The 22017-nt window shown below is 46.9% G+C and overlaps 1 long non-coding RNA gene across 1 annotated transcript in view; it reads right to left on the minus strand.

Moving 5' to 3' along the window:
• The window catches only part of LOC138918825 (uncharacterized), a 140440-nt gene extending 125424 nt beyond the window's left edge, over nt 1–15016 (minus strand). Inside the window, exon 1 of the long non-coding RNA XR_011428631.1 lies at nt 14918–15016. This is a non-coding gene — a long non-coding RNA (uncharacterized lncRNA). The remainder of the gene's footprint in view (nt 1–14917) is intronic.
• Nucleotides 15017–22017: the final 7001 nt, after the last annotated feature.

Below are 22017 nucleotides of genomic sequence, written 5' to 3' on the forward strand. Positions count from 1 at the left end.
ACCTACTTTTTCCCTCCTAACAGGAAGTCATTACTTCTCATTGTATCTATCCTATACCCTTTAGATTCTTATCATATACTAGGATTGTTTAATTCCCAAGTAACAGAAACCTATTCAGACTAGTTTAAACCGAAAAGTTGAGTTTGTCATAAAGATATAGGAATAGCTTATAGACATTCAAGGGAGAAATGCATCTTGGCCTCAAAAGAGAGTAGATCCAGGAACAAAAGAAACATCCAGAAGAATCTCCCCATCTCTCATCTCTGCTTCCATCTGCATATTGTAAACCCAAAAATGAAGCTAACAGGCATACCCTCCCTCTTGGGTGCATGTGGCAGGGAAGAAGCGCCAACCACGCAACAAGGAAGCTTTCAATGGTCGAGCTCCCCAAGAAAAATCTGACTGTTTCCCTGTCATTCTCAGTTCCAAATCCCCAGGGAAGGGACTCGGGTCCAGCTTAGGGGCATACTCTTGGAGCAATCCAAGTGACCAGAGAACAAGGTCACCTTGCTAAAAATGAACCATGGGGCCAGCCACTGTGGCCAGTCGGGCCAGGTGAGGGATTCATTTGAGCTGGGCAAACCTCTAAGGTGGTGTCTGCAGCAGGCCAAGAATCCCAACATCACAGTCACCTGCACAGAGAAGTCAGAGAGAATCCTCAGCCTGTGCCCTCACAGATCCTCAGCGCCTTGACGGGTTCTGAGGAATGTCCTAATTCCCCTGAGCTGGACCTCCCATGTCAATCACCATAACCAACATTCCTTCTCTAGCCTTCAACCTGTTTTCTCTACCTAACTCTAACCTTTAAACTAGGTCTTTGAGCTCCCATTCTACCCTTCAATCGCCTTCTCTGGCACAGAAGTGTCATCCTCCTATCATGGATCCACCCGACCCAGATGATGTGTATCTTTCAACCTAAATAATAGGTTAGGATGTCAAGGAAAGTCTCCTTTAAATCGTTTACATTTATTTTTCCGTCAATTCCACTGCTCTCAAGTAGTCTGATAAATTCCAAGTAAACAAAGATTTGGGGAAAGGGGTTATTTTAGAACAGACTACAGGTAGTTCTCACTTTGCATGGTACCACATTAATTCCATTGTGTGCACTTCAGAACCGTGTCCTCACCTTTGTACAATTCCATGGTAACAATCTCAGTTACACTAACTATGTAAAGTGATGACATGGTTCTGACGTGCACACAATTCAGTTAACATAGTGTAAGGCAAAGTGAGGACTCCCCGTACGCCGATTTGATCAATGGACAAATGGACAAAAGGTTATTCCATATAGTCAAGCATCTAACGTCTCAGGAGTCGCCCGATTCTGCTCAGCCCCCTCCTCAAGTCTTACCACCTTCCAGCGTCAGAAATGAGAGAGGCTGGCGGGTGGCAGGGCTGGAAGGTTTCTCAGGCTACCTTTCTTGCTCATTTACCCTGTCAATTTTCATTGTTACTCTTTTATTGTTATCAAGTTTATGGGAGAAAAAGACGGCATCATATTAAGGCATAATTAGGATAATAAACGGGAGCTGTGGTTTGGTTTTGGACTGACTCCAGTTGGATAGCACACATAATCACCTCTAGCTGACTGCTTGGTGATTATGACTTTGACAAATTGGCATTATTTACTGCTAATAGATGAGATGATGATTTATTACTAATTACCCTCTTTTTCTACAATTTTTATATTATGTTAAATGAAGGATTACAGTTGAGATAGTAAATATTCTCTAGAAGAAAACGTCCAGCGGCAGAGTTCATAGACTAGACCCTGATTAAGGGAGCCATTTTAATCAGTCAGGACCAGACTTCAGAGGAAACTGCGGACAGTCAGCGCATCGTTAGCCTCTCCCACCTCTCCTGGGAGCTTCTCTTTCCTCCTGTCAGGAGCCCTCACCCCACCCCAGGTTCTCCAAATCACCCCATCCACCTGCTCTCGGTTTCTCTCCTCCTCCCTCCTCTTAGACCTTGATAAAAACTCAAGCCAAAGAGTTTGAGTTGTAACACAAGATCCCCTGGCTCACTTTGGACTTCGTGAGTCTTCTGGAATAAAAAGGAAGAAAACAAAAACCTTTCTAGATATAAAGAACCAAAGATGGGATTAAGATTTATTCTTTCCAGAAATATGAGTGAGTAGGGAAAGTCAGAGTGACAGAAGGGAATGCCATTAAATGTAAATGAGGGGTCTTAACTCTTACAAACAGTGGTGAGACCTCTGGGCAGGAAGGGGGTTACAGTGACCCATCAAACTGCCCCTTTTGGAAGACGGACAGATGCAGACCAGGGTGGTCCCCACTCGAGTGTGAGACTCGATGGGTGGCTGTGAAAGGGGACAAAACTTGTGCGGATGTTGCAGGCAGAAGGGTGGATACAGGCAACATTCACTTTCAAAGTCTTCAGGCAAGGTTAGGAGCGGGAATCACAGACGAAGCAAAGCTGAGCAAGAGAAGAGACTGAAAGCCCTTTGAGGACAGGAGCCCCCTCTTTATATTCCTTTATAGTCTCCACAAAGCCTGGCACAGTGTCCAGAGCACAGAGGACGCTCTGAAAATGTGTCTTGACTGATTTTTGGTGGATTGACTAAAGCAGTGAGGAGCGACATTCTCTGCATGCAGACCAATTAATAACTAATTTATTTAAAGTTTGCAGACCACATTTGTAAAAGATGCTATAGTTTTCTTAGTAGGAAATGCAGTAACGTCAATTTAAGCGTTATTCATTTACTTCTCTTTCACTAGAAGTTTTCATTGCCAGCTAGAATTTCATCTGCTTTGTAATTAACACACACAGCAGTATCTGATTTTAATGTTGTACCTGTGAGCAGATTTTATTGTTGAGTAAGTTTCTTTTGAAGTTGGTTTATGTTATTTTTCCTTAACTGAATTTGTAGACCTCTTATTGCTAAATGTGGTTTCTTATAGCATCTCTTAGTGCTATATACTTTGGTTTGAACTCTATTTTCAGATTGTAAACCTATAAACTGCTTTATTAAGTAACATAATGTAAAATGAATTTAATAATATTTTGAATTTTTTGGAATGACTGTGTCATCATTGGGCTGTCAGCAGAAGGGATCAGCCGCCCGCACCCCAGTCCTTAGGGTCCGCTAGATGAGCCTATACTCCAGCAGTGGACACGACACTGGGCTCTCACCAAGGCCGCACGCTCAGCATATCTGAAGAAGTGACGTGTGGCCTGAGTAATGAAGGACGAGTCGGAGTTCACCAGGCAGAGAAGAGAGGGCAGGATATCCTAGATAGGGAAAACTACTTGTCAAGGCAGAAGGGCTTACAGAAGACAGAGTTTGGGCAACGATGAAAATGTCACTGTAACAAGAATGTGTGGTGTGTGACGGTGAGAATGAAGAAACATTAGCTAGATAGGTTGTTCAGAGCTAAATCATGCTAAGTATTTGCATGGACAAATTTTAACCTATGGGCAACTGGAGGCTCAGAGGCTGGGTTCTCCAGAGTAATGGAACCAATAGGAGATATACATATACTGTGAGGAATCTATATATATATTATATTATGTCTTATAAGAGGAATTGGCTCACGTGATTATGGACGCTGAGAAGTCCCACAACCTGCCATCTGCAAGCTGGAGACTCAAGAAAGCCAGCGTGTAGCTCCAGTCCAAGTCTAAAATCTGAGAGCTGGCACGCCTAAGGTATAAGCCCCAGTCCAAGGGCAAGAGAAGACCGACGTCCCAGCTGGACACTCGGGCAGAGGGCGAGAATTCTCCCTTCCTCCACCTTGTTCTACTCAGGGTCTCAGTGGATTGGATGAGACCCACCCACATTGGGGAGGGCCATCTGCTTTACTCAGCCCACCAATTCAAATGCTAATCTGGTCTTGAAACACTCAGAAATAATGTTTATTGGGGCATCGCGTGACCCAGTCATGTTGACACATAAAATTAACCGTCGCAGGAAAGTGATATGATTATACCTATATTTTAGAAAAGTGACACTGACACAATGTAGAGGACAGATGTGAAAGAGACGGGAACTGAAGAGGCCAGCTGGGAGCTATCCTCGTGAGGAAGTCAGAGACGAGGTACCCAGGGAGGAGCGGATGGCCTCCAGGGAGAATCCAGCATGGCTTATAACTTATCACATATGTGATCAAGAGAGAAAGAGGTGACTCCGACATTTCTAACCTGCCCCTGAGTGTGTGTGAGAAACTTTGTGTGAAATTTTTCCCTTTTTTTTGAACAATTGACCCACCAGGGTTTGTCTTCTGAAGAACTTTGGGCTAAACTGCGTAAAGAAATAGCTACATACCACAAAGGAAGAAAAATAACACTCTTTGAGCACCTACTAAGCGGTGGCTTGAGGCTGAACATTTGTGTAGTCCTCACAAACGCCCTGTGAGGCAAAGGTTATTATTCTTTTTATGGATTGAGAAACTGACGCACAGAAAAAATTAATGACCTGTGCAAGGCCACACAGCTGGTAAATGGCAGACCCCAAAAATCCAAACTCAAGGTTTTTGGCTTTGAAAGAAATATTTTTTCCACCCTGTAAAGTTGCCTCTCAGTAGAATAAAATACACCTTCATAAAACTCTACATTCGTGTGAGTAATTTCATCAGAGAGAATTCAAAAGGGCTTTGAACTTCCACCCTGGATATAACGGAGGAAGGAATTAAATAGTCCTGAAATTCTGAGTGCACTCAAAACCCGAAGGCCTCAGGTTCCACCGGCAGCTTTGAGCCCACACGGCTTGTGCTGGTCCGTTCATAGTCCCCAGGAGAGCTAATGGGAGCAGTAAGAATTACTACAAACGAAATGTACCACCCGTGATGCCTGTTCACATTTAGTAAGAAAAGAACTATTTAAAAAATTCCAAGAGACATAAGTACATTTTTTAAAACTTGCAAAAATGGATTTCTAACAGGATATAGATTTGTCGTTTGTTGGATTAAGGTGTCGCATCAGGTTCTTCCTGATGGTGCATGAGGATTTGATGTACCAGGTGTGGTCCATCTCCCTAGCCAAGGGACTGATTAGCACTGAATCCCGGTGACTGGAAGTGTGGCGTGGTGCCCGCCTTCCCGGATCAACTCTTCCGTATGGGTTTTGTACTCTAGGACTAAAAGCTTCTATCCATTCGTTCAATAAATCTGTACCGAGTGACTTGTACGCGCAGAGCATGTTCTGTGTGTGGGAACACGCAGCGGGGAGCAGAGAGTCAGGCGTGGGGTTCACATGACACAGATGGAGAGTGGGGAGAAACACGGACAGTAACTGGGTAAACAAGCGCGGATAACCCCAGATGGTTGATTCGTGCTGTGAAGACAACTAAAACCCTTGACCTGGAAGAGGACGGCATCCGGAGGCAGGCAGGGCCCCGTGGGCTGGTGTTTGAACCGAGACGTGAGGAGAACTGTCCAGGACAAGGTCTGCGGGCAAACTTCCAGGCGGCAGGAGGAGAACACAAGGCCCGGAGGCGCGGGTGAGCTCGAGATGAGAGGAGGAGGAAGCCCAGGGTGCCTGAGGCCCAGCCGGGGAAAGCGTGTGGGAGGAGGCGGGAGAGCCGACTGCAGGCAGCTCCCAAGGGGCTTTCAAGACTGCGTGCGGCAGGGCGGTCTGCTGTCCCCGAGGGCTCCATGCTGCCCTTCGCAGAGTGAAAAGTTGTGCCTGGGCATGTCTCCCCGCCAGAAACAACATCTCCCAGCCTCCCAGCTCTAGGTGGGACCAAACGATCAAGTCTCACCAATGGAAAGTGGTCCTCTCAGGGTCACGGCCTTAAGGTGTGGGTGCGCCTTCTCCACCACTCTCCTCCATCTGCCAGCTGGGTGCAGAAGACGCTGAGGCAGCTATCAAATGAGCGGACCACAACAGAAAAACCTGAATCATCACGTGGTGGAAAACAGCTCAAAACCGGGATCCCCTGCACCGACTGTTTCACAAGCCAAGGGTAAATGTTAGTGTGTTAAGCCACTGAAACTCTGAGTTTGATTTATCACCACAGCTGGAATCACCTTAACTAATATACCGTGATAAGGAGCTTGGGTTTTATTCTTACTGCAAACAAATGCGACTGGAAGGTTTTAGAGAGTGGATGAGAGAGACCTGGTTTATGTGTTTAAAGACCACTGTGGCTACTGTGCGAAGCCCACGGGCGAGAGAAGCTGAGAAAAGACTCAGGTGTCCACTTAATCCAGGCAAGAATTAACAGAAGCGGTGGTCACGGCAGAGACGGAGAAGAACGGACAAATTGAGATCCACTTGGGAGACAGAGCCAAGGGCTCTCTAGCCGATGGGATGTCGAGGGTGAGGAAAAAGAGACTAGGGGACTCCTGGCTGTGACCTGGCACCACGTCCTCCTGTTCGTGTGGCCTGAGGAGCACGTGTGCGGGAGACGGGCTAGCCTTTGTTTTGGCTGTGTTGTTATACCCAGAGTCCAGACAAGAAAACTAAATCTCATGTTCAGTAGATGTACAAAATTAATAAACAGATTACATATTTATTCACAGTATATAATCTAAAGGAAACCCTTAGTGACTTGTTTTACAGCGAGTGAAGGGAAAATCCTAGTACTAGATTAAGTGTTTAATGAAAGTCACAGATCATTAAACTTTCCATTATTAGAAGTCTAGCAAAATTAAATAATAAAATTAAAGGCTATATGAATTATATGGTGAATGATGAAACTCTGTCTAACAACACTATTGTTGGTGCAAATGTTGAATTGGATTTTTTAAAAAGCAGTTACCATTTTTAAGCTGGTCTTTTTCAATTCACACCAACATGAATGTATATTATCCAAATGCTGCAAACTATTAGATGTCTGAAGGACTTTAAAAATTACCCAGTGAAATCTTCTCTATTTAAAAATAGTACAACTTAGGGGCTGGCCCAGTGGCATAGCAATTAAGTTCGTGCACTCAGCTTGGGCAGCCTGGAGGTCGCAGGTTCAGATCCTGGGCAGGGACCTACACACCACTCATCAAGCCATGCTGTGGTGGCGTCCCACATACAAAATAGAGGAACATTGTCACAGATATTAGCTCAGTGACAATCTTCCTCAAGCAAAAAGAGGAAGATTGGCAACGGATGTTAGCACAGGGCCAGCCTTCCTCACCAAAAAGAAAAGAAAAACAAACAACCTAGCCCCATAAAAATGCCTTGTCTGTCCCAGGTGATGAAGCCAAGCAGTTTCCCTGACCTGAAACCCAATCTCAGCGTGAACACATCTTCAAGCCACGTTAGAAATGAGACTCTTGAAGGCCAAGGATCACAGACAATGTGTTTCACATTATAATAGGTTTTCTAAACCAAATAATATTTCAATGAAAATAACTGTTCAACTGAAAGGGGAGTCAACATGAAAAATATTGAACTCAAATATCATTCCACAAACTTACACTCTCATTTTTATCTAATTCCTATTTCCTTAGTCATATGCTCTGAATTTGGTAACAATAGATGTGATATTAGACCAAGAAAACAAATGTCTGGGCTTTCAAAGTTCCTTGTCTCGTTTATAAGAACCATATAGAAGAATCTGGAATAAACACTGAAGAATGTGCACTGATGCTTTATTTTTCTAATTTTTTTTGCTGAGGAAGTTTGGCCCTGACCTAACATCTGTGCCAATCTTCCTCTATGTTGTATGTGGGATACACAGCATGGCCACCAGTGAGCGGTGTAGGTCTGCACTCGGGAACCAAACGGGGGCCACCGAGGTGGAACATGCCGAACTTAACCACTAGGCCATGGGGCCGGCCCCTCAGACTTTATTTTCCACTAGAGAAACATAAGACCTTTAGGGCCACTATTGTTTGTGTCATGACGTTGTGTTAAGTGGGACCTCGTCTGATGAACAGAGCTGAGGACAAAGAGCTACACCTGCCTGTTCCAAAGACCCTCCCTGCGGGACCAGCTGAAAAGGGGCCAGAATGTCCCAGGGACAGAAGCCCATCTCCACAGCCTGCCGGCACCAAAGAGAGAAAACTTCGTAGAGAAATTCATGGAGGAACTGGGGGTGCTCTGCCTCCCTGCCCCCTTGCAAAACACCCCGCCAAGTGGGGGGGCTTCCACACAGCCCCTGCTCACAGAAAGACAGGCGTCTTAGCTCACGACTGACGATCTCAGAGAATGGGGCAAAAAGAGTTTTAGGGAGGACCTAAACCGTCCTCCGAGGTGGCAGCCATCCCTGGAGAACAGGCAAACCCAGAGGATGACAGGGCGAGCGAGCCGCGCGTCTAGCAGCCACAGCAGGATGGGGACGCCTGGACCACGGGACACCCCAGGGCAGCCAGGCTGGCACCATCTTGAAAGGCAGGGCACTGGAGCCAGCCAAAGGAAGCTCAGGAGAGCACGGCCAGAGCAAAGCCCTGAGAGGGCAGGGGTCAGAGCTCAGCCAGAGGGCACAGTGCCCGCCTGGACACAGATCCACAAAACGGTCCCCAGGGAGACCCTACGCTGGGGCGTCTGCCACAGAACCATACCAGTGCCAGCCAAGGCGGAAACTGTCGCCATCTTCCTCCCCTCCCAGCTCTGGAAGAGTCTGGCAGCAGAAGCCTTCTGAGCAGAGACTTGGAGTGACGGTGGGGACACTGAGAGGTCGTGTCCTCTCTGAGGGTTGGGGGCACTGAGGGGTCGTGTCTTCTCTGAGGCTGGGGGCACTGAGAGGTCGTGTCCTCTCTGAGGGTTGGGGGGCACTGAGGGGTCGTGTCTTCTCTGAGGCTGGGGGCACTGAGAGGTCGTGTCCTCTCTGAGGGTTGGGGGCCCTGAGGGGTCGTGTGGGATTGTGTCCTGAAGGTTGGGGGGCACTGAGAGGTCGTGTCTTCTCTGAGGTTGTGGGGACACTGAGGGGTCGTGTCCTCTCTGAGAGTTGGGGGGCCCTGAGGGGTCGTGTCCTCTCTGAGAGTTGGGGGGCACTGAGAGGTCGTGTTCCCTCTGAGGGTTTGGGGGGTTTGGGGAAGGGACTTCGCTTAGGTGAGAGATGGGAGTTTTTATATTGGGTTGGGCTGTGCTATTTAGTACTTGAAAGTGAGCCTATTTGTTAACATTTTAAAATTGACTGAAAAGCTATGACTTCTGCCCAAGGAGGCGGAGAGGGGAATTCTGACCAAGTATAATTAAGAGCAGTTGTGGAAGAAAAATAAATGTTGTTTCTTGGTTAAACTGTACCAAGTTTAGCTCATTTAATAAACCAGTTAGAGTAGTAATAACTAAAAACCACAAATGAGATGCTGAGTTAAATACACGGAATATGAGGGCCCGGTCACAGGCCTCACATCTAAGATTCCTTTGCCATCAAATCCAGTTTCGACGTATCTACAGCCAGGTAAAATGAGCTTATGAGACGACTGAGAATGGCTTATAAGCAATTTAAATATTAATTATAAAAATAAATTTGAGGGATGTTTTTAAGGGAGAGCTAACTAATGCAGATGAAGCTAAGACCAGGAAAATGATGTCAGCAGGGAAGCATGTTTCTTAGCCATCTTCAGTGCTGTATCGCCATCTAAGTGGTATTTAGAGGCATGAGAAGAATTAGAGGATGTGGCTTCTCTTCTTGGGATCAGCTGAATGAGATAAATCCATGCTTAAAATAAAAACAACAAACACTGCAGAAGAGAACAATAGAACAAAGCGGGCCTAACCAGGCGCTGCTGCGAGGGGCGGAGGTTGCACTCCTGCACAGACCTGCACGCGCCTGGGTGCAGGGCGGTGGGGAGGAGCCACGTAACAACAGGAGGAGAAGCAGACCCTCCGGGAAGACCGAGCAGGTTGAAAATGCTTTCCTGATGCAGATTTAAAGCTCAGGTACAAAACTCAGGTCCCTGGAGTCAATGGAGACTTCGTTCCACGGGCATCTGTTGGCAGTCTCATTACGGAAAAGCATGAGCAGGTAGGAAATCGTGAAGGAGCCTTGCTGAGAATTTTACTGGTAGGAAGAGTACCATAGGGAAATGGTTAAGAGGGATTTTTTTCTTTTTTTTTTTTTTACTGGTCAGAAAAGTCACTTGGCAATCTGAATCTGTCAAGATGCTTCAGGGAAAGTGGCGATGGTGTGATGGTATTTTGGACTTCTAATCACTAAGAGAGATAAATAGAGGCAGCCTGGACTTAAGGAAATGAGTGTGCCCAAAGCTACACTGATGAAATAATGAAACTGAAATGCAACCCAATCGGAGAAACTATGAAAATTTAATTGGAAAAGGATTTCTTTGAATTCCAGTGTGAGCAGTACGAGGCGCGCCCTGTCTGTCTGAAACTCCAGCGGGCTCTTTGCTCTCCACAATGACACCTGCCTAGGTCCCCCCATAGGACCATTAGTCGGTGTGGGTTTCCTTGTGAGCCACCTTTGAGATTCCAGGAAGACCTTTTACAGTGTGTGGTTGGGTTTAGTGGTGTGAACGACACAGCTTTTTGGGGAGAAGCCTTTCTGCTTTATTCCCAGACAGGGCAGTCGTTGCATAATTACCCTGCTACCTTGCAATTTGGATTTGCTGTCCACTGTCAGGCCACATTCCCAGAAGTTCTCCCATTCTCTGGGAGTAACAAAGCAGTGGAAAGAGAGGAAGAGACCTCTGAACACTGCAGGGGCTGTTCAGGTGAGATTTTGTCAGTCGGTGCACATTAAGTTATGCTGACCCAGATATTCTGATTTCAACCGCTTTCCACATCCACGAAAAAATCCTGATCTCAGCAAGCGTGCGGCCTGCGAGCTGGGAGTGTTAACCTGCGGTTTCTTCAGGATTCTCCATCATTTCAATGTGGGTTAGTCATAGTTAGCACGGCTCTACTATTCTCTCACTTTGGGTGTGATCCGTGTTGGAACAACAGATGGAAGTGATGCCTGTAACCAAGGTGAGGCCATCGCTGTCTTGACTCTTTTATCTGGCAGTTTCCGGCTGGAAAGACGATATTCTTTTGCATGGAAAGGGGCGGTGCTGAGGTCTAAAACACAGCTCTAGGTCTGATTATTTTCTGAAGAAAATAACATTGTACCCCAGCAAAAGCAGTCAGTCTGTCCATTCGCCAAGATGTAAGCTGTAGATTATAATGGACCACTGAACAGTTCAAACCAAAATTATAACTTCTGATTAAGTAGCGTGGCCTGACCTGCTGAGTCACCAATGTGGAAACTCATCCCGAAGAATGTGGAGCCCAAGATGACATGGGTCATCATTGTTTGTGGAAACAGCATGATTTTTTTTGTCTTTTCATTTAACTCTTTAATAACTAAACTTGTCCTCCAAATTCTGCAGCAAGAGCCCAATCAAGATGATCATGGAGGTGTGACCAGAGTCAGGAAATAATAGGTAGCTTCTGGGGAACAATAGGTGGTATTCATGGATGCGTTCCACAGATATTTATGGGTACATAACCATGTGCCAGCCACTGGAAGAAAAGCAGAGAATTACACCTATGAGACTGCTGTGTCTGATGTCTCCAGGCCTAAGGTGTGCTGGCCCAGTGTCAGAAAGATGTCTGTATCACCTGTACAATCTCAGAACATTAACCCTGAGCGACCTCAGATGTTATGGAAACTAGTAAATGAATCGCCTAGGATGTTTTTGTGATAAGCAACAGAAAATCCAGGTCAAACTGGCATTAACAATAAAGTTAATTTATTGTCTCACGTAACTGAAAAGCCCAGAAATTATATAGACTTTGAGGACAGCTTGATTAGGTTCTGGCTCCAATTTTTGCCGTTCTCTTGGCTTTTCCTTCCTCAGTGTCAGCCTTATTTTCAAGCTAACTACCTGACTTAATTCAACAGTTAATTCGACGTGTCAGTTCGGCTGGCCGCAGGGTGCCCACATTAAACGTCATTCCTGGGTGTGTCCATGAGGGTGTCTTTGGGTGGCATGAGCATTTGAATGAGTGGACTCAGTAAAGGAGGCTGTCCTCCCCAGTGCCGGTGGGCCTCATCCAATCAGTTGAGGGCCTAATAGAACAGAAGGAGGAAGAAGGAGGAATTTGTCTCTCTCCTGCCTCAGTGCTCAGGCTGACTCCTCTCATCTCTTCTGCCCTCAGACGGATTCGCACCCTCGGCTCCCCTGGTTCTCTGGCCTTCGGACTCAGACTGAACTACAGCACCAGCTTCCCTGGGGCTCCAGCTTGTAGGCTTGTGGGACTTCTCAGCCTCCAAAATCTCACCAGCCATTTCCTCCCGATCAGTATCTCTCTGTCTCTCTCTGTGTCTGTATAGATAGAGAGACACGCACGATCTGTGGGTCTATATGTTTCCTATTGATTACGTTACTCTAGAGAACTCTGACTTAACGCGGTGACAAAATGGAAGCTATAGCTGAGGGTTCGCATTCCCACATCAGGTCATCTAGAAAAAGAGAGAGAGCTTCCCAATCAATGCCCTAAGTCACAGGCCCTCCTCTGCATCGGTCACAGGAGACAAAAGGCCGATTGATTGAGACCAGTCCGGGTCCTCGCCTGGCCCTGGCAGTGGAGGTCGTCCTAGCCAACCTCACAGCTGCTCTTCCAATGGTGGGATAAATCCTAAGAGAAAACCCCCACACTGAACCTGAGCATTAGCCCCCAACACGCAGTATTAGGAACCCAGGGTTCACCAAAGGCTTCCTCTCTGAGCAGAGAACTGTACGTTGCAGAAGAAGATGTGCGCTCACGTTTGTTCACAAATGTCTCAGCACGTGCCGCAGGGTTGAGGTGAATTCACTGGTTCCCAATAACATTTCCCTGGACAGTGTGTGAAAGGTGCAAGTTACAATGTCTGCTTCTGAGAACTGCAGAGGATCTGCCAAGCTCATGGCCCCTCTCCATGAGTTCCTGGCCCTCACTCACAGTCCCCAATATGTGAACAAAGTGACCTGGGAAAGTTGGCCACAGACTAACAGGTCCAAGCAGGAGTACCTGATCCAGAGGCAGGAAACTATCGACTGGCCTACAGGACAGTCTGGCATAAGAGCTCAGCACTACAGAGCCTCTCGGAGTTTGAATGTAAGACACACCTGTGAAGAAGTATGAAGAAATGTCACCTTCCTCGCAAGCTAACTATTTAGCCTGCCACGCTTCCATGGATGCTGGCAGAAGACACAGACTCCTGGGTCAGAGACAAAGGACTCACTACTCACAGCACAGCACACAGCGGGGGTGCGTGGCACCCCTTGTCCCCGAGTCCCTCACCCCTTTATGTCCCAAAGGGGTGACACAGGGCAGCCACGTGATGCAGGGGGTTTGCATTAAGTTGAAAAATCTGAAACTTAGGAAACCTACATCTTTTATAATGGCTTACTAGTAAACCTGCCCTACCTTTGCCCCTCAGAGAGACATTATTATACCGAACAGCAAATAAAGCCGCTGTCTGTTCCAGAGGGAGACACTGTCACCACCTCCCAGGTCTGCTCGCCATACAAACATCCATGAAAAGGTAGTCCAGATCAAAAGCTGTCAATGCCTCTGCTTGCAAGATGTACAGAAACGCAAGAGACCCATGAACAATTGTCCCCCAACAACAACAGTCAAGGGAAAGTCGCAGAAACCAAGAGAGACGTACAGAGTGGGCAGCAAGTACCAACATGAAGCAGAAGGAGCCCCAAGGTCGAGAGAAAGAAAACAGGAATGAAAACTACTTCATAGCAGCAGGAGCAATAAGTAAGAAAGGACACAGCATCTTTGTGCCAGCGGGAGCCTGGTCGTGTTTATAAACATGAGCTGGAGTCATGTTCCCTCAGGGCAATGGAATCATGAGGTGTTTGCACAGGAGTTATCAGTGAATGTGGGCAACAACCAACCTTGAGCATCTTTTTGTTGGAGAGTAGAAACTTCTCACATTGTCCACTAAGGTGCCCTCAACTCAGTTGAGTCAGTCAAGCTAGACTCTCTGGTGGTGTCAGGCTGAGGGGTTTTGTGGGAGATGGTGCCATGTAGATGTGAGCGAAACACCAGAGGTGATTGACCTCAGAAAGCTGGGCCCTGGGGAACAGTCTCGACTGATTTGGCACTGGTTTTAACTTCCTGCATTTTTTCTCTCACTTTGTGTCTTAATCCAACCCGCTTCTCTAGACAAGAGGTGTTTGTTGTTATTTGTCAGTGGTGATAACAGCCAGATGACTATAGATACGACCTTGTTAAAGTCAGCCCAACACTGACCTCAAAGGAAAATGTGCATATTTATTTTAGACACTCACTTGGTCTCTGTTTCCCATTTGCCTAGCTTGGTGAATTCACTGCATTTTGTCTCCAAAACACCAAATATCTCAAATTTGTTGCATTATGTGTACCCTCAAAGCAGGCATCTTAAGTTGTTACTGCCTCTTACTTATATTGCATTAAGTATTCTATTCACTCCCACAACAACAACAATAAAAAAAACTCCCCGTTCATTGATAATTAGATGTTTCGCTTCATGTGGATTTCCTCCAACATCTTCTGTTCAGATTCAGCTCTTATAATTAATTATCCTCTTGCTGAACAACTGAAAACTAAAGTCTGACCAAAGCACATCTCATCCCACACAGATGTCCTGGTTACTCCACGAAAGGTTAATTAATCATAAGAGGTGCTTCAGAGCAGGAGGCGCTGGAAGAAATTCAGACCTAGTTTCTGGCAGCACAGAAAAACCACCATCGTGCCGGTTGCTTTTGAGCTCACACTGAGAGAATCATTTCAAGGGAACAAAAATGCAACTGCACAAAATAGCTGGTGGATATAATATCATGCCTCAGACAATGGAGCATGCCACTTGCCAGCCACTGATGATTCAGGACCCCAGACTGCCTGCGAGGGAAGGTCAGCCCTGTTGATCCTCATTTCTCAGAGGTGCCTGAAGCTCCCGAAAGACGACAATGGCAGAAGCAGTCTTCATTGTTCTCCTCGCTCCGGCTGGGTGCCGTTTCATTACATGAACGAACCCTCCTCTGCAGCCAAAACAGTCTACACACCATCTTCCCAGGACACCTTCCACCTTCCTCACCTGTGTTTTCGGGATGCTAACACTCCCGGTCCCGGAATAGCCTTGCCTTCTTCCACGGTCTGGCCAAAGCCTGTAATTCAGTCAAGAGCCAGTTCAGATGGCTCCTCCTCACAAAACCGCCCCCAGGGGAAGTGCTTCCTCGTCTGGCCAGGAGCAGCTGTGGGTAGAAGGTCCTGGGCGACAGAAAATATATATAATATTGGCTCAATTAAATGCATAACTTTGAGCAAGTTGGTCAACTCCTGTGAGCCTCAGCTTTCTGTTCAATAAAATGGGAAGAATAACCAGTACTCTGTGGGCTTTATCATGGAAATTAAACAGAATAAAGTATTTGAAAATGTTTGTCATTTTGTTGCTGCTCCACACATATTTCTTCGCTTGCCTGATAATGACCGTTCTCGTGTTTTCACTTTCTCTCTTTCTCTGTTTTTCTTCCTTTTAACCAAAGATGTGACAGAAGGTCACCTTGGTGGTCCTTAAGATACTAATCATCATCAAAGTAGCCACCCTTAGGAGAATAGGCAGATGGTTCCATTTTTCTGAGAACACAGATGTCATAAATTCTGTGTTTTAAAGATCTGTGAAAGGACATTTCCAGACTCTTGGGAGGAAGTTGCTGGGGGAGCAGTGAAGGAAGAGGGGTCAGGACTCTGAGACCAAGAATCTGAACCCATCATGTCCAAGCATGGGGGACCCATTTGTGGTGCTAGAAGTGGCTGTGAATCGAACAGGGAGAGTCCGCCTCAACAGGTCATGAGGCCTGAGGCAGCATCCATAGATGGCCCCGATCCTGACTCTCGTCACCTTGGCCAGGTGTTCTCCTGCTCCTGGCATGCTCTCCTGGACAGTAAGAGAGACTGCACATGGATTTCCAGGTCCTCTTGGGAGTCAGGAAAGAGGGTTCCTCATTCTGGAGATGGAAGGGAAGTGACGCTCTGGTGACAGCCATAAACTGTCTCATCATGTCTCATAAACTGTTACCATGCCTTCTCTCCCCAGCTAGATGCTACACTCCTGGAGGCCAAAATCTAGTTTTAAGTTTTTATGCTTTCCTCAGGACCCGGCCCGGAGCTCAGTGTGCCCTCAGTGGATTCTGGTTGGTCTTCATGGCCTCACAAGGTGAGCCACTTTTCTCTCCCCTCAGTCTCTGCCTCTTGTTTACTGTCTAGCCACGGCTTAAACCGTGTTAAAATGGATTCCAAGTCGATGTGGAGGATTCTAGGTGGCCGATGTTGCTGAATGACGCACTCCATTTCTCTTGGAGGCTCCCACTGAAATGGAGAGTCCATTTCTCTTGAGGGAAGGAGAGTGAGAAGGGGGCAAGAAAGTGGGTGGGATAAATGGCTTCATACTGGGAGCAAAAAGTGCAGCTTGTCTTTCAAGAATAAGATTCTGTGAGAAAAAGATGGCAATTCTAGTTCGTGGTGGCAGAAGGGTCAGTCCTGCCCTGGAGAGTCAGGTCGTCCCGGCCTCCTTGTCCACCTTGTTTATTTAGCTCTCACTTGGAAGTCAGCCTTGAACTGCGTACAGGGAAGATTTCCTTCCTGTCTAAGATGTCAACCTGTAAAACATAGTGATTGAAATAAATAACGATTTGCATTTAAAGCACCTTTATTCAAGGGTTCAAATCTCTTCCCAAGCGTGCTTGTGCCCAGCCTTCAGAGATGACAGAGTGCTTATCAGATATCTTCATTTTAAAGTTGCCAAAACTGAGTCAGAAAAGTCAAATATCAAGTTCAGCTGAATAGAATTGGAACCCAATTCCATCCTTTTCATATATATAATTATTATAATTATTATCATTCAATGGCATTTCTAATGCTAACACAGCCCACTGTGCAGAATTCAGCCAGCACCTGAAATGCAGCCAGGGAGACAATGTTTAATAAAAAATAATTCTGAGACCACAGCACTCCCAGTTTTTGAAAGCATTAAAATAAATCCCAAATCAATTCATAATGGAAATAAATCACAGAACCCAAGGTACAAAATTATTTCCACAGCTGTTCCCATAAACATCAGAAAAGGCCTTGCCAACTCCTGACTATTCAGGCTACTGTTGTACAAAAGAGGGGTTTTTTTTTAAAAGAATAACCCCTGTTTGTCCTTCTGAAAGGCCAATAAGCAGGCATGATCAGCTTCCTAAAAGAATATGTTCAATTTCAAATTTTCTCAAAATCTTCTGGTTATATTTACTCACTTCCTCAGTTATGAGGTGCTTGAAGCCCTGAAAAATGTTATCACTGCTCTAATTCTGTAGTCAACGGCATAGATACAGCTACAGATAGAGAGATCTAAAGAGACGGAGAGAGAGAAGCACACTCGTCCATCTGCCTAACCGGATTGTCCAGCAGCTCATGAATCTACTTCTCGAGAGTCTCCGGTGCCCCAAGCAGGTAACCACGGTGGTTTGCACGTGGAGAGGCCTTCGTAAATGCGTGTTGAGTGATGGCAGTGTACATATCGCAGCCAATTCTGAAGGGATGGAAACGTAATGAGCTCGAGAAATCGGCCCACATCCTTACACTTCCACTTGTAAGAAACAGTGCTCTGAGCCACAGAGACGGCCAAGGGACCAGTGGTTTCCAGGGATTGGGGGCAAGGGAGGAATTATGAGCAGGAGGAGCACAGGGGGTTTTTAGGGCAGTGAAACTACTCTCTATGATACTATAATGGGGGGGTACTTGCTGTCACACATTTGTTCCAGCCCATGGAATGTACACCAAGAGTGAAGCCTCATGGGAACTCTGGACTCTGGGTGATAATGACGTGTCGATGTAGGTTCGTCAACGGTAAGATATGTACCACTGTGGGGGGGTGCTGATCGTGGGTATGGGGGGCAGGGGTTTATGGGAAATCTCTGTACCGTCCTCTCAATTTTCGTAAAACTGCTCTAAAAAAAATAGCCTTTTTAAAAAGAAAACAGTGCTCCTTCCTAATTCTGTGTAAAGGATGCCTACTGGTGCACGTACGGCTCCAGGGGAAGGCAGCCTGCATGCTCGGGCGTCGGGGCCTTCCCAGCAGTGGCGAGGCTTTCTGAGGGGGTGGGGAGAGGTGGGCAAGGGGCAGGAGAAGGCAGTACTGTGGCCAGACAGGGCAGCAGTGCCACGGTCCACACTCGTGCAGGTGGTGGGGTCCCCAGTGATGGACAGGGATGTAAGTGGAGTGGTATCTGGCATCAGAGAAATCTGGGTTCAAGTCCTAATTCTGTCTCTTACCAGACAGGCGTCCTTGAGCAAGGTGCTAAATCGCTCAAATCCTCACCTTCCTCATCTGTAAAATAGGCGAGTAGCAGCTTGGCTTTCAGGATTAAGTATGCTAATTAACTCAAAGTGTGCTGACAGGAATGCGGCATTCAGTTAAGATAGCTTCTTCCCCTTTCTGACTTCTGTCTCTACCAAGGCACAGTTTTTCCATAAAAGCAAAGGCTGATAGACCCCTAACCGCCCCCACTTCCGTCACAGTATTTCTCAACTTTTAAAAATCCACATACTGCCTGATCACACAAAGGTTCGCCTTCCCACGCCTCCTGTTGAGATTTATAGATTTGACCCCTAAAATGGGTTGGAAAATTAAAAAGCAAATAATACATGAATATCCCCCAAGCCTCTCTCTGCAAACCACAGGGGGCCCTGTGGACGAGCCCACGCGTCTGGTGCGGGCGGGCGTGGGTGTCCAGAGGGAGATCTTCGTCTGGGGCTCTCAGGTTACGCGGCCGCTGCCGGAAGAGTTCAGGGATTGCCAGAAGTCAGAGACAAGTCGAGTCAGCTGTTTTGCTTAAAGGAACAAGATATAACTTAAAGGCTCAACCAGAAAACTGGGGAAGGAGCAATGGTTTGGGAAACTGGGTCATCACCAAGGTCCTTGCTGAACGACCCATGGCAGCCTCTCACCACCTGATTGTTTTTCAAGAAAAAATGCAAACGATGCACCTATTTGCTGTGTGATTTCTCAGCAAGCCGCCTGGCTTGGACTGCGCGAGCCTCTGCCGTGGACTGTGACTCCGCGTTGGGAAGGGCAGGAGGAGGTGGAACAGGCCTCCTGGAGACCTCTTCCACTTCTGACTCTGTCTGCATCCTGGCAGGAGCTCGCCAGAATTGTTCGAATGCACTACCCAATTTGGACGAGTTGTTGGACAAGGGAGCCATGTGGCTCGAAGGGCCTGTGGCGTTGCACTGGGCTAGGCAACATGGGGAACATTTCCACAGTTATCTGTTAGCCCGTGACAGAGGGAGGGAGCCAGCAAAGTTGGTACAGCACACCTCCAAAGAAGTCTCTGTAGGAGCTGCGGGGAGACTTCGGGAAAAAAGTTTTGAAAAAAAAGATGTAATATGCAGAATAATTTTAACAAAGGCAAAAAAGTCAAACCAAGATCTCTACAACCTACCTGTAACTGAACATCCTGGGTTGCCTTTTTCATATTCTGAAGCCTCATCTTCTTGGCATAAACTACATTCTTCTAAGTTGGTTTGGTCCAATGCCAAGCACATCTATACACATACACAGCCACATTTAAAGAGGCTAAAAAATATTTTATAGTCATAAAATCTGGAGGCTGGCCTGGTGGTGTGGTGGTGAAGTTTGCACGCTCCGCTTCAGCGGCCTGGAGTTCAAGGGTTCGGACCCCAGGCGCAGACCTACACACTGCTCATCAAGCCATGCTGTGGCAGCGTCCCACATACAAAATAGAGGAAGCCTGGCACAGATGTTAGCTCAGGGACAATCTTCCTCACCAAAAAAAACCCTGGGCTACAGTAGTGGTTAGACAGACATCTCAGCATAACCTTCCAGGACTGGGAAATTCTCTCCCGAAACATACCATTTGGATACACATAGGTCATTCTCTGGCAAAAAACGCAGAGGTCGACAACTGCTTTAGCCGAAGAACTCACAGGCATTAATTTCTAACAGAACTAGCTCATCCTCATGCTTGGCAACACAACACACCCAGACACCCCACACAGGCATATGGGCACGCATGCACACACACGCACACACATGGCAATTCTATCAGCCTCTAGTCCTTCCTGCTGGGTCTGGGAGAAACAGACTAAATATGTTTACATTTTCTGAACTCAGAACAATCCGATTAGAACCACAGTCTCACTTTCCATTCTGTTCTTGGAACCATCTTCCAAAAGGAAAATCCAGTTGTGCAGGGAAAGTGTGGAGCAATGCCTAGAAATAGGCACTGAGGCTCCGTGAACACTTTGCCGTTGGCTCGAATCAAAGGCAGCAGCAGCTTGAAACTGGGAGACAGAATGGCCCCCTCTCTTAGCCACGTCTGCCATCATCTCTCCATGTTTCGTGCTCAGGAAACAAGACGAACCAGACAGATCCAGTCTCTGCTCTCAGCGCACTGACAGAACGGCGGCAGAAACAAAGTCGAGGACAACTTCAGGAGGCTGTGGTAAGTGCTGAAGGAGGAGGGAGTGGAGGAGGCCCTCGGAGAGCAAGGGATCACCCCGGAAGGTGATCAGGAGTCAGCTGAGAAGGGACAGGAGAGTGAAGCCACAGGCCTGAGTCCCTGGTGGTTCCCTGTGGCTAGAGGCGTCGAGGATTCTGCAGGGGTGTGGCGAGCAGTATGGATCAGAGAACAGAAGGCCTCACAAGGCAGGATGAAGATCTGGGGAGTCAGAGAAGAGCCACTCGCAGGGCGGGGGCACGGTCAGTCGGGCTGTGGAGAAACAGCACCGTGGCTGCCGGAGAGACAAGGGCAGCGAGCAGCAGGGAGAGCAGCGAGAAGGCGGCCGAGCGGTCCAGCGCAAGCTGACGGCAGCCTGGACCGCGGACTGGACAGTGAAGATGGAGAGAAGTGGATGGAGCCAAGAGGCCAACTCCTTCCCTTCCTTCAAACAGCGGCTCTGGAGTGAAGCACCGCGGGGTGGGGTGGACGCGACATGTTCTTCAAATACCAACTTGGCGTTTCATGTTTTCTCTTAGAAAATCACTGTCTCTCATTCATCTTCAGTGCAATTCTTGGTAATTGAAAGACGTACAGAATCTATCATTTTTTTAAGTGTTACTGCTTTTTTTTTTAAAGATTGGCCATGAGCTAACATCTGTTGCCAATCTCCTTCTTTTTTTCTCGCTTCTTCTTATCCCCAAAGCCCCCCAAAATGTAGTTGCACATTCTAGTTGTGAGTGCCTCTGGTTTTGCTATATTTAGACTTTTTATGTTTGCATTGTTCTTTGTCTATACTCATTTTATTTTTTTATTATTTTTCCTTCTTCTTCTTCTCCCTAAAGCCCCCCAGTACATAGTTGTATATTCTAGTTGTGGGTCCTTCTGGTTGTGCTACGTGGGATGCTGCCTCAGCATGGCCTGATGAGAGGTGCCATGTCCACGCCCAGGATTCGAACTGGTGAAACCTGGGCTGCTGAAGCGGAGCCCACAAACCCAACCACCCAGCCACAAGGCTGGCCCCCTGGAACCTATCGTTTACCTGTATTTTGAGACCAGAAAGTTCACACGGTTCTCCTGGCCAAAATGAACGGCTCGTTTTGTAATCTACTAGCGTGCATTCTCCACGGGACCCGCACGGCCACTCCTTCAGCCCTAGCACTGCTACTCATCCCACGTTCCCAGCGCGAATGAGTGGCAATGGCGGTCACTGTGGCCAACAAGTGTTCGAGGAGATGATCACTGGGTGTGTTGAGATGCTGCCGATCACACCACGTTTTCTGATTCCACCTACACTGCAGGTACCTGTACTCCATAGGAACCTCTATTAATAGATAATATCAGAATGCTAATAGCTGCTTAAAGTATAATTTAAGAATTTCAAGTGATCTAAGCCAGATTTAAAAACATCATAATAACCTAACAGAAACGAGCCAAAAAATAAATCTTATCACATTTAAGGAAATTATTTTTAAAGAGAGACACCGGCAATTTACCCATAAAAAATGCAGTTATACTGCTTGGGCTGAGTAATGAAATGTATGCACAGTTTTTCAATCACTCAACAAAACAGAAAGTTCAAAGTGCTCCACCGTCTGAGCTCCTGTTTATTGCTGAACCATGAGCGTTTACACACACACTCCCATTACGGAATATGCCTGGGTTTGCCACCGTTCATTCATTCATTCGACCAACA

The sequence above is a fragment of the Equus caballus genome, chromosome 18 (assembly GCF_041296265.1).
Source record: "Equus caballus isolate H_3958 breed thoroughbred chromosome 18, TB-T2T, whole genome shotgun sequence".
NCBI lineage: Eukaryota > Metazoa > Chordata > Mammalia > Perissodactyla > Equidae > Equus > Equus caballus.